The following is a 10142-nucleotide window of genomic DNA, read 5'->3' as shown; positions in this document are numbered from 1 at the left end:
GTCGTCCTGTCCCTGCAGCTGAAAAACACTCCCACAGCATGATGCTGCCACCACCATGCTTCACTGTTGAGACTGTATTGGACAGGTGATGAGCAGTGCCTGGTTTTCTCCACACATACCGCTTAGAATTAAGGCCAAAAAGTTCTATCATGGTCTCATCAGACCAGAGGATCTTATTTATCACCATCTTGGAGTCCTTCAGGTGTTTTTTAGCAAACTCCATGTGGGCTTTCATGTGTCTTGCACTGAGGAGAGGCTTCCGTCGGGCCACTCTGCCATAAAGCCCCGACTGGTGGATTGCTGCAGTGATGGTTGACTTACTACAACTTTCTCCCATCTCCCAACTGCATCTCTGGAGCTCAGCCACAGTGACCTTTGGGTTCTTCTTTACCTCTCTCACCAAGGCTCTTCTCCCCCGATAGCTCAGTTTGGCCGGACGGCCAGCTCTAGGAAGGGTTCTGGTCGTCCCAAACGTCTTCCATTTGAGGATTATGGAGGCCACTGTGCTCTTAGGAACCTTAAGTGCAGCAGAAATTTTTTTGTAACCTTGGCCAGATCTGTGCCTTGCCACAATTCTGTCTCTGAGCTCTTCAGGCAGTTCCTTTGACCTCATGATTCTCATTTGCTCTGACATGCACTGTGAGCTGTAAGGTCTTATATAGACAGGTGTGTGGCTTTCCTAATCAAGTCCAATCAGTATAATCAAACACAGCTGGACTCAAATGAAGGTGTAGAACCATCTCAAGGATGATCAGACGAAATAGACAGCACCTGAGTTAAATATGAGTGTCACGGCAAAGGGTCTGAATACTTATGACCATGTGATATTTCAGTTTTTCTTTTTTAATAAATTTGCAAAAATTTCTACATTTCTGTTTTTTTCTGTCAAGATGGGGTGCTGAGTGTACATTACTGAGAAATAAAATGAACTTTTTTGATTTTTGGAAAATGGCTGCAATGAAACAAAGAGTGAAAAATTTAAAGGGGTCTGAATACTTTCCGTACCCACTGTATGCTAGCTTCTGGAGCAGGAGTCAGCACAATGAATTTAGGCACAACACGGTCCCATCTGGGGTGCCATTTCTGTTGTGTCCAAACAATAATGCTGCAATGACGTGTTGAGAAGAAATCCGCTTGACACTGTTCTTGATCATAAAAGTTTATTACATCAAAGAGTTCAGCATCAATTACAAGCTCTGCAGCAGCTTGGAGAGTGACCCAGCCCGATGGCCACTCTGTCTCTCTGTACATCAAACAAAGCTTATATAGGATATGTTTAGGTATCTGTTAGGTACCATAGCAGGGTTTGAGTCTGCAAATTAAAAGGTCAAACCCATAGAAGGGTACAGTACTATTCTGTGGTAACAAAACAAGGGGTTAGAGGTCAAATTCTATAGAAGGGTTCAGTCCCTACATAACCACCAATCACTACTCTCCCCGTAGAAGGTCACTGACCCTCTGTCCTGTTGCTACAGTGCTATTTTGAACTGTTATGAGTCAAATGCACATGTATTGGATACCACAAACGCCACTCTCTCCCGATGAGTCCAAGCATCACTGGCAACAGCGGCCGGAGTTTCTCTCTGAGTTTCACGTTGCTGTGTTGTTGTAGCTGATGCTTCAATTAGCCTAAGTATAAATGTAGAACTGTTCGAGGTTGAAAGCTTTTTGCTGGTCAGCACAAAGTTTACAACGTACGACAATGTTCTTTGCATCTTAGACTGTGACACAGTAATGGCAATGATTTTACTTACAGCTGTCGAAAATAGCTCTCTCTTCCTGTTCTTCAGTTCTCCTTTAGCTTCTTGGCTAACAGCTGACTTTAACAACATAAAGTCTGGTGCCGCTGAGCTGCAGCGCAGTCGCGCATTCACATCAGGGATGGTACGTTCAGTAGCGCATCGTTACTTGGATTAATAACTGTAATAATACAACTGTTTTGTAAATAGTAATCCGTTACATTACTGGAGTACATTAAGTTTGTTGTAACTTTTTAAAACTCAACATTACTCTTTACTGGGAAAAGTAATTTTGCAGTAGGCCTATTACTGCCCAACACGTTACGTAACACTGATGCGCGAGAGCGCCTGTGGTACACACTGCGTAGGTGTGGAATTGGCAGCTGAGCGTAAACGAACATCCTTGATGCTAAGAAAGGAAGAAAACTTTACACATGTCAACCTAGATCCTTTCCATTTCACTAGGCCAGGTCCAGGTCCTGTACCCCCCCCCCCCCCCCTCTGGCTGACTAATTAACATAACGGTTAGCATTTCCTCAATAAAAAAGCTAAATAAACCCACTATAATATGCTACCTGTGATGGCACCCACCTGTCACTCAGAGCGGCCATGCCCTTAATCATGCATGGCTTTAGCCTTAATATTATTTAAATGGATGAGTTATATAAAAATGCACCCCTCACACAGTTGTCATGAAAGGAGAAACTTTTTTTTGCACCAGGCTGTAAACATGTTTATTTCTGCTGTAAAGTTGGGCATTTTAACATGGAGGACTATGGGGATCGACTCGCTTTTGGAGTCAGCCTCAAGTGGCCATTTGAGGATCTTCAGTTTTTGGCACTGCGGCGTTGGCTTCATTTTTCTACCCCAGAGATGGCTGCTTGGTTAAACAGTCAATCTATCACGTACACCTGTATGAATATGATTGGATGTTACCAACCCGCTGAAGAAAACACAACTTCAGTGTTTTGCCTGGACAAAAGCAAGGCTCGAAATATGCATATTTTGGGCATGTTGGTAAATCTGGACATCTGGGTTCGGTTGAGGGTAATATCTTGTCTGTCTGATGCTTCTGCTCTCTGATGTGTGCTCGGCAGATGACCTCAACAGCATCTCATTAATGCAAACACTATCCCTAAATGAAGATGGCTGTCTTCATACACACCCTGTCATCTCTTCCCTCTCTGCTGAGGCCACACAGTCACCAAACATGCTCAGTTAATTACAGCCGCTGCTCAGGTTACCTCTCTGTGACATTTATTAAATGGGAATGACCCCACAGCAGCGTGTTTTCTGTCCCTGTGGAGGGATAGGCGCCTGTCCAAACACGGCTCTCATTAATGCATGCAGGTCACAGTCGGGGTTGACTGCTGCAGAAAGCCCAGTGTATTCATTGGCACGTGTTTTAAAAATTTAGCCTCATTAAAATTTCATTAACTTCACACGCTACGATTTAAGTCTGATTATTACCTGGTCATTTGATCTCACTAATGTGTCTGTGGGTATGTGAGTTACAGCTCACCTATGCAGAAATCAATCGTACCAGTGTACCAGTAAAACTCAATGATAAATGCTAAGATCAGTGTGTAGTCATTGTCATACTAAAGAAATCATTACACATGAAGACTTTAGAGTTTTAGAGACTTTACTTATTATTATTTCACAGATTGGTCTTTCAGTTGAGACATTTTTAGAAATTCTTATTTTGGTTAAATTCCCACATTAAAATTGCTTTGAATCTTCAGTCAAATCTTGGGCAAGACAAACTACTACCTGAAACATCCCACTTTCTTATCTAACAATATGTTTACGAGTGTACAAGATACCGGAGCTAGTGCATAAATCTCTTTATTTTTTGGCTTTGGCCTTGTGTTCATTTACTTTGTTCTATGTACCTTGTGGATAACTGCGCTGACACATTTTTCACATTTCCTGTCTCAGACACTGTTGTCTTGCCAGTGATAGATGAGTCTATCATAATCTATCAGACTTGCCTAAAAACTCTTTTTAATTGGAGAGCTCTTTTGTTGTCTGCTGCTTGCTACTGGCTGTGTTCAGGATGCATCCTCGGGAAATATCAATGTAGTGAATCTAAAGTGTCATATTTTTGCTTGAACAATTCGTAGACCTTTGTAGTGGTTATTGAATTACTTATTCTGAGTACTACTTAAAGTTACATGGAAAGTTAGTTTGTTATTATTCATTGTTTTTGACAAAGGGACCAATGGACTTCAGATAAATGATAATGTTGCTCTGTGTTTGCTAAGTGTGTAAATAGGCAACTATTTACTGACGCAATTGCTACAACTTTATAGGGTGATATGTTGATGTGTTCACAGTTTTTGTGCATTAATTCTCCAATTAATGCAGGTTTAAAGAAAAACTTTCTGGCAAATGTTGCTCAAATGTATGTCCTGTATGAAATCAGTGTTGGTTTGAAGAAGACAAGCCTACTTTGGTTAACAACAGTCAGTCCCTCCAGGATTTCGTGGGCCTTTTTTTTCTGATTGTTGTGGCCTAAAATGCCTGATTTTGCTGATTTTGTCTGATATATGAACCAACTTACCTTGATTCTTTCGGCGCTTAGCAATTGACGGGATGCAGCCTGTGTCAATGATTTGTATTGTCGGACATGCATTTCTGTCTCTCTCCGCATATATTTTGCAGTGGCAAAGTGTTTGTCAATAGACGATATCCTTTTATGTTCGACCACAATTCTGCACATTTTGCTAAACTGTTCACCCTCTTTCGTAAAGAAGACCTGGATACTGTTTTTCTGATCAATGGTCAGACGTTGGTATCACATATATCTGCTGCGACTTGTAAACAAGGAAGCGAGTTTGCTGACGTGTGACAGCGTTTTGCAGGAAAAGGTGATGATAGGTCAAATTTCTGTAAAGGTTGCGGTGATTGGTCAGAATTGCACACTGAATTCACAGGGATTTGTTGAATTTGTGTTAATAGTTGCAATGGTGACATCGCGAAATCCTGGAAGGACTGAATAGTGACCTAGCTACAGTATTAACAAAACAATTCGAATGGATAACTTTTGCAAACAGATTTTCAGTATTAATTAACTATTTTCACTTCAGCAATTGCCCTTTCCTGTTGCTTAGCTGTTCATACTCATTGGCCATGTCTGACAAACTTTGACCCACATTGACCTTAAACCTTTGACTGTCTCACCACCGAGACATTAAAGTTAAATACTGAAGGACCAAATTATTTGTTTGAAACACACATTTCCAAGAGGAACAACAACTCAGCAGGTTCTGAACATGTGAACGTGCTGAGAAGCTGCAAAAGCGTCTTAATGTTCTTATCAGTCTCTCTGTCTCCAATCTTCCCTGTCACTCACCTTTTTTTTGTCCTTCCATTGCTCTTCTTTCTTCACTAATTGTCATCAGTTGTGAAATTATTTCCCCAAAGGCCTCGGCCAAGGCAATTACTGGTGCTCACCTGTTTAATCAAATTTTCTCCAAGTGGATGCACACTCTTCCCTCTTTCAAAAACACTCTCTAATTGTAAATATCAGCAGGCTGGTGCTAACTTTTGTCCTCTAGACTAGAATGTGTTAAAATGACACGATTCTAATCCAAAGGGCAAGGCTGTGGTCAAAGTATGGGCTTGTCAAAGGACCATCGTTGGGCATGCGTTGAACACTCCTCATGTTGATTTTGTGGCATTTTCATTTTCACACATACTTTTGTTTTAGATCTTTGTTTATCACTGACTTATATGGGGCAAGATGACAAACAGTGGAAATGTAGACCTGGACATAAAAATGGCAGGGGTAGCATCTAAAACATTTTATAAAGCTTGGTGTTCTTTTTGAGTTGTGATTAAAGACACATTTAAGTGAAAAGAGAGCAGATGGAAATCCATTTTGTTTTTGAATTAATTAACATGTTTTAAAAGTATCCTAAGGATCCCCGTGTGTCGTGTGTGATATGTTCTCTTGTTAAAAATATGCCACATTGAGCTCTGGGTCTGTTGGACAAAACCGTGAAAGAATTTATATGTATGTGAGAGTGTTTTCAAGCTATAAAGGGAGATGTCTGGTTCTATCTTTCAGGTTGGATTGCTATCCTGGGTGCACTGTGGCTTTTGGTTCTGGCCGACCTCCAGGATTTCGAGATCATCCTGCACCGGGTGGAGTGGGCCACATTGCTGTTCTTTGCTGGCCTCTTCGTTTTGATGGAGGTATGTCACACACAGACTATATTTTTGGCATTGACTGAAAGCCCATTTATAATTTTTTCAAGAGATATTGGACTCCACACAAAATCCACAACAAATGACGCTAAACAACAACTTTTGTTGGGATCCTCCATTTGTCGCATGAAGTAATTATAACAAATAAAAAGTGAGCCAGAACTTGGATTAAATGTGGGTTTAGCTGGGATCCCCCTCTGACAAGCATCTTTACAATACACTAAAGGAATAAAGGATCAGTGCTTAGATCTACTGACATTACAAAAGTAGTTATCTGTTTCTTTAACCATCTTCCTCAGAGTGAAAGAATGAAAAGAAAGAGCAAATTAACTGCTTTGTTGTTGCTCTTTTCTAAGTCTTGCATTTAGCATTGTATAGTGTCAGAAAGTAGTCCTCCCCATAAGGAATGGCCACCATTATGTGAATTTTTCTGTTTGTTCTCAGAGTGTCAATAAGGATAACAAGAATAGATTTGTCTCTGTCTACGTAATGGCCGCTAAATAAAGACTAAATTGCTTTTCGGCTCTTGGTTTGATCCCACCTATAACTAATTCTCCTCAGATTTTTTTGTCATATTAATCTTCTCCTCTTCATTTTTCAGGCTTTAGCCCAGCTGCAGCTTATCGACTATGTTGGAGAACAGACAGCGCTGCTTATAAAAGTGAGTTCTTTTCTTCTTCTTCTTTTGATTCTCAACCTTAACAATCATCTCTTAGGGCTCCATGCAATTGGCATAACTGATAATTGGGCACAGGTGATATGATATTGCATTTCATGCATATTGATTTTGTTCGGCACAGCTCTGAATTCAGTTATTTCGTTTACATCTGATTCCTGTCAGCAGCTGAAGGCGTCTGAGGTAATTGTCACCCAGATTCTAGCCTGTGTGCATCATGCAAGCGAGGTGTGTCTTAGCAGAGAATTGCACCAGTAATAGGTATGTCAGCTTGTGTTTAGTCCGGGGGCTTCTGTAAGTTTAATAATCACACATGACAGGTTATGTGCTATTCATGGTTTCTGACCCTCCCTAAACAATGGACAGCATGCTGGGTAGAATTGCATGGCCTTTCTCTGTTGATACAAGTAGGAGACAGGTGAAAGGAGGAGATATTGCCTCCTTTAACCTGGCCATGCGTACCCAAGAGAAGACTGCCAAGAGGGTTCAAACAACATCATGCTTGTCACGTGTGGAGAATTGGCCTTGCTGTGTGTGTGTGTATGTGTGTGTGTACAGCAGAGCTCAGAGATAAAAGTCTAGAGACACCGCTGCCGCAACCACCTGTGATCGTGTCACACATTCAAACAGCTTCATCCTCTCAGCCTCCGTTCCCAGGTTCAGTGTCAAAGAATGAACATAATTGGTGTGTTTGATTTAAATCAGTGACGGGCTGAGAGGTGGGTGTGTGCATCTGAGGAGCAATGAAAGTAGCAGTTATCCGTCGCTCTTATTATCTCCCCTCTCAGGCGGTGCCAGAAGACCAGCGATTGGCTATAGCCATTATCTTGGTGATGTGGGTCTCAGCTCTGGCCTCTTCTCTCATTGACAACATTCCCTTCACTGCAACCATGGTAAGAGGCTTCAGCATGATGCTTTCATTTCATACTCCAGTGTAGCCTAGTGAAATCACATACACGAATGCAGTCATATTCATACATGAAGTAGTAAGCTAAGGTGACCAGATTTCTGAAATGAAATGCGGGGACATTTTTGGTTTGGTGGTCAGTATGTCATTATAAAATATAATGTTATTGTATATGAAATAAAAAAGGGGGACAATTTTGGTTTTATAATCTGTAAAATATAACTCTTCTGAATGAAATCAAGTCATTTTGAAGCAGAAACTACATTTTAGTCAATAAGTAGAGGCTGCAATCACTTTCTGGCAAGTAGAATGCTGCATTTTATGTGTTGTTTTGGCCATTTAAAGGTATTTTTAAGAGGTAAAAAGTACTAGGTGAGTTATAATCCGAATAGAATATATAATTCTTTTCAGGGCAGAAATAACCTTTCATCAATCAGTAGATAAACAGTTGCACTGCTGTCTAGTCTTTCTGGCCATGTAAAATCTGACATTTCCGGGAACTCCAGACGAGGACAGGCCACCAAAACCGGGGACGTCTGGTCACCCTATCCAAAGCACTTGACTTGAGATGGGTTTCATCACTATTTATTACTTAAAGGTGCACTAAGCATTGTTGAGAAATCCAACACCAGGACAAAAATCATAATATAGAGCGAATAATGACACAGCAAGTAGCATACTGTTGTTACAGTTGTTGCTACGAAGCTAACATGAAGCTAACATGCAGAAAGGACGAAAAGGTCACAGAGCCAGTACACCAGCTCCAAACAGCAATATTCACAACGCTCCTGCAACTACAGTTAACACCACAAAAACAGGATGTCTTGGGAAACTAGAAAGTAAGCTGAATGTCCGTTGGCAAGTCATTTATCGTTACCTGACACACAAATCATGGCTGGAACAATGGTCGGTCTTTGCCACTTTGTTTGTTTCCCATTTACAGAGCCAGGGCTGTGTACACACAGAACAGACAGCTAGCGTTCCCTGAAGAGATATTAGTTGAATTTGACAAAAAGATCGCAGAACCCATCTTTAATCTGACTTTGAACAAGACTAAAAATCTGGGCTAGTTCACGTTTAAATATTGTAATTACTATAACCAGTATAGAGTGTTTTGACACTTACATGGTAATTTCAAACGGGCTATGTGTAAGTTTTTCAGTGAAATTAATTATTAATAAATCACATTTTCATTGCCTTATTGTCAGTGGGCTCAAAACTCACTTAGAAATGAAGCACACGCCTGTTTTCTCTGTTGCTTGCATCAGCCACTATTCTGCTTTTAATGTGAAGACACCGGGTCGGATTCAGCTCTGCGCGCTCCCGAGTCTCTCTCAGACTACAATGACAACACCGCAGGTAACACATGCAGTCCGCTAACACCATAAAACAACCGGCTCCCAGCAAAACACAGACTCCATGTAAGGATACAAAACAACAATAAAGGTTTATGTGCTTAAGCCCATCAGACCCAACAAATGCAGATGATGTTGAGTAAGAACACAGTGACCATTAGAAAAGCTGGAGAAACACAGCGAAAGTCACGTTAGCTTGCCGGCTGACATCGAGCAGTTGCTAACGTTATCCAGTGCAAAGTTGTATCGCTTTCCACATTACTTCACCCACTAATGCGACCCATGTTACTTTCCTGTGTACCACCAGTATTATGTCAAAGTGTTGATTTAGTCTGCAAGAAATTATGTAATGGTAAAAAGCAAATTTACTAGCATATAGTAATTCAGCCACTAGCAGCCAGCTAACGCTACATTAGTTCAGACCTGCCGCTGTGCTTCGTAACATTCAATTTAGATTTATTGTGGTTTTACCGATACTCAGGTACACAGCTTCGCCTCTCGGTTGCTGTAACTAACGTGACCCACATAATTTACAATATTGCAACAAAATGGCGACAACAACACAGAGGAAGAGCCATCCACTAACACTACAGTAAAGTTACTTACTGCGGTCTAACTTTTATAAAATGTGACACAATCTCGTTATAATATTCAATCCAGCTTACTAACCGTTTCCTTATCATCCATTAGCTGTGTTGACATTGCTGAGCCTCCGGTGAAAGATACTCAGATCGTAAAGTTAGTTACTGAAAGCAGCAGGCGAGCTAACGATGATGTAGCATGTCGGCTAAATGTAACGTTAACATGTAACGAGCATGGATTAGTTCAACCCCAAGCTGATAAAAACATTACTGTTATGTTGCAGTGGGAGTTTATCTGAGTTTCCAGCATGTTGTGTGAAGCTGTCACCCTGTCTGTATGTCTCTATAGCCAATGTCACTCTGCCTTTTTTCGGGAGTACTGTGCCAATATTCCAGTGTCTCGCTGCGCTGAATGAAAGGTACGGAGCTGGTGTTGAGCTGCCTCTGAGCCCAGAAGTAACAGAACTTGAACATGTCTGTGTGAAAAGCCACAGCCTGCGTGCAGGTGTTTCTGGGTTTATTGCAGGATTTCTATATGGTTGTGTTTTGGATTATGCTCAGTCATGAGTTCAAGCGAGCACGTGTATGAGCACACACCTGGTTGCAATCTTAAAACTGCACCGCTAGTGGCCGCTGAAAACTACATAATGCCCCTTTAACACCATTTAT

The 10142-nt window shown here is 41.2% G+C and overlaps 1 long non-coding RNA gene across 1 annotated transcript; it reads left to right on the top strand.

The window, feature by feature from the left end:
* Nucleotides 1–5813: 5813 nt before the first annotated feature.
* LOC123965460 lies at nucleotides 5814–7523 on the top strand. Its single transcript, XR_006823707.1, has 3 exons — nucleotides 5814–5942; nucleotides 6556–6615; nucleotides 7419–7523. It is a non-coding gene; the product is annotated as an uncharacterized LOC123965460 (long non-coding RNA).
* Nucleotides 7524–10142: the final 2619 nt, after the last annotated feature.

The sequence above is a fragment of the Micropterus dolomieu genome, unplaced genomic scaffold (genome assembly GCF_021292245.1).
Source record: "Micropterus dolomieu isolate WLL.071019.BEF.003 ecotype Adirondacks unplaced genomic scaffold, ASM2129224v1 contig_9757, whole genome shotgun sequence".
NCBI classification, from domain to species: Eukaryota; Metazoa; Chordata; class Actinopteri; order Centrarchiformes; family Centrarchidae; genus Micropterus; species Micropterus dolomieu.
This window is presented reverse-complemented; position numbering and strand designations above follow the sequence as displayed.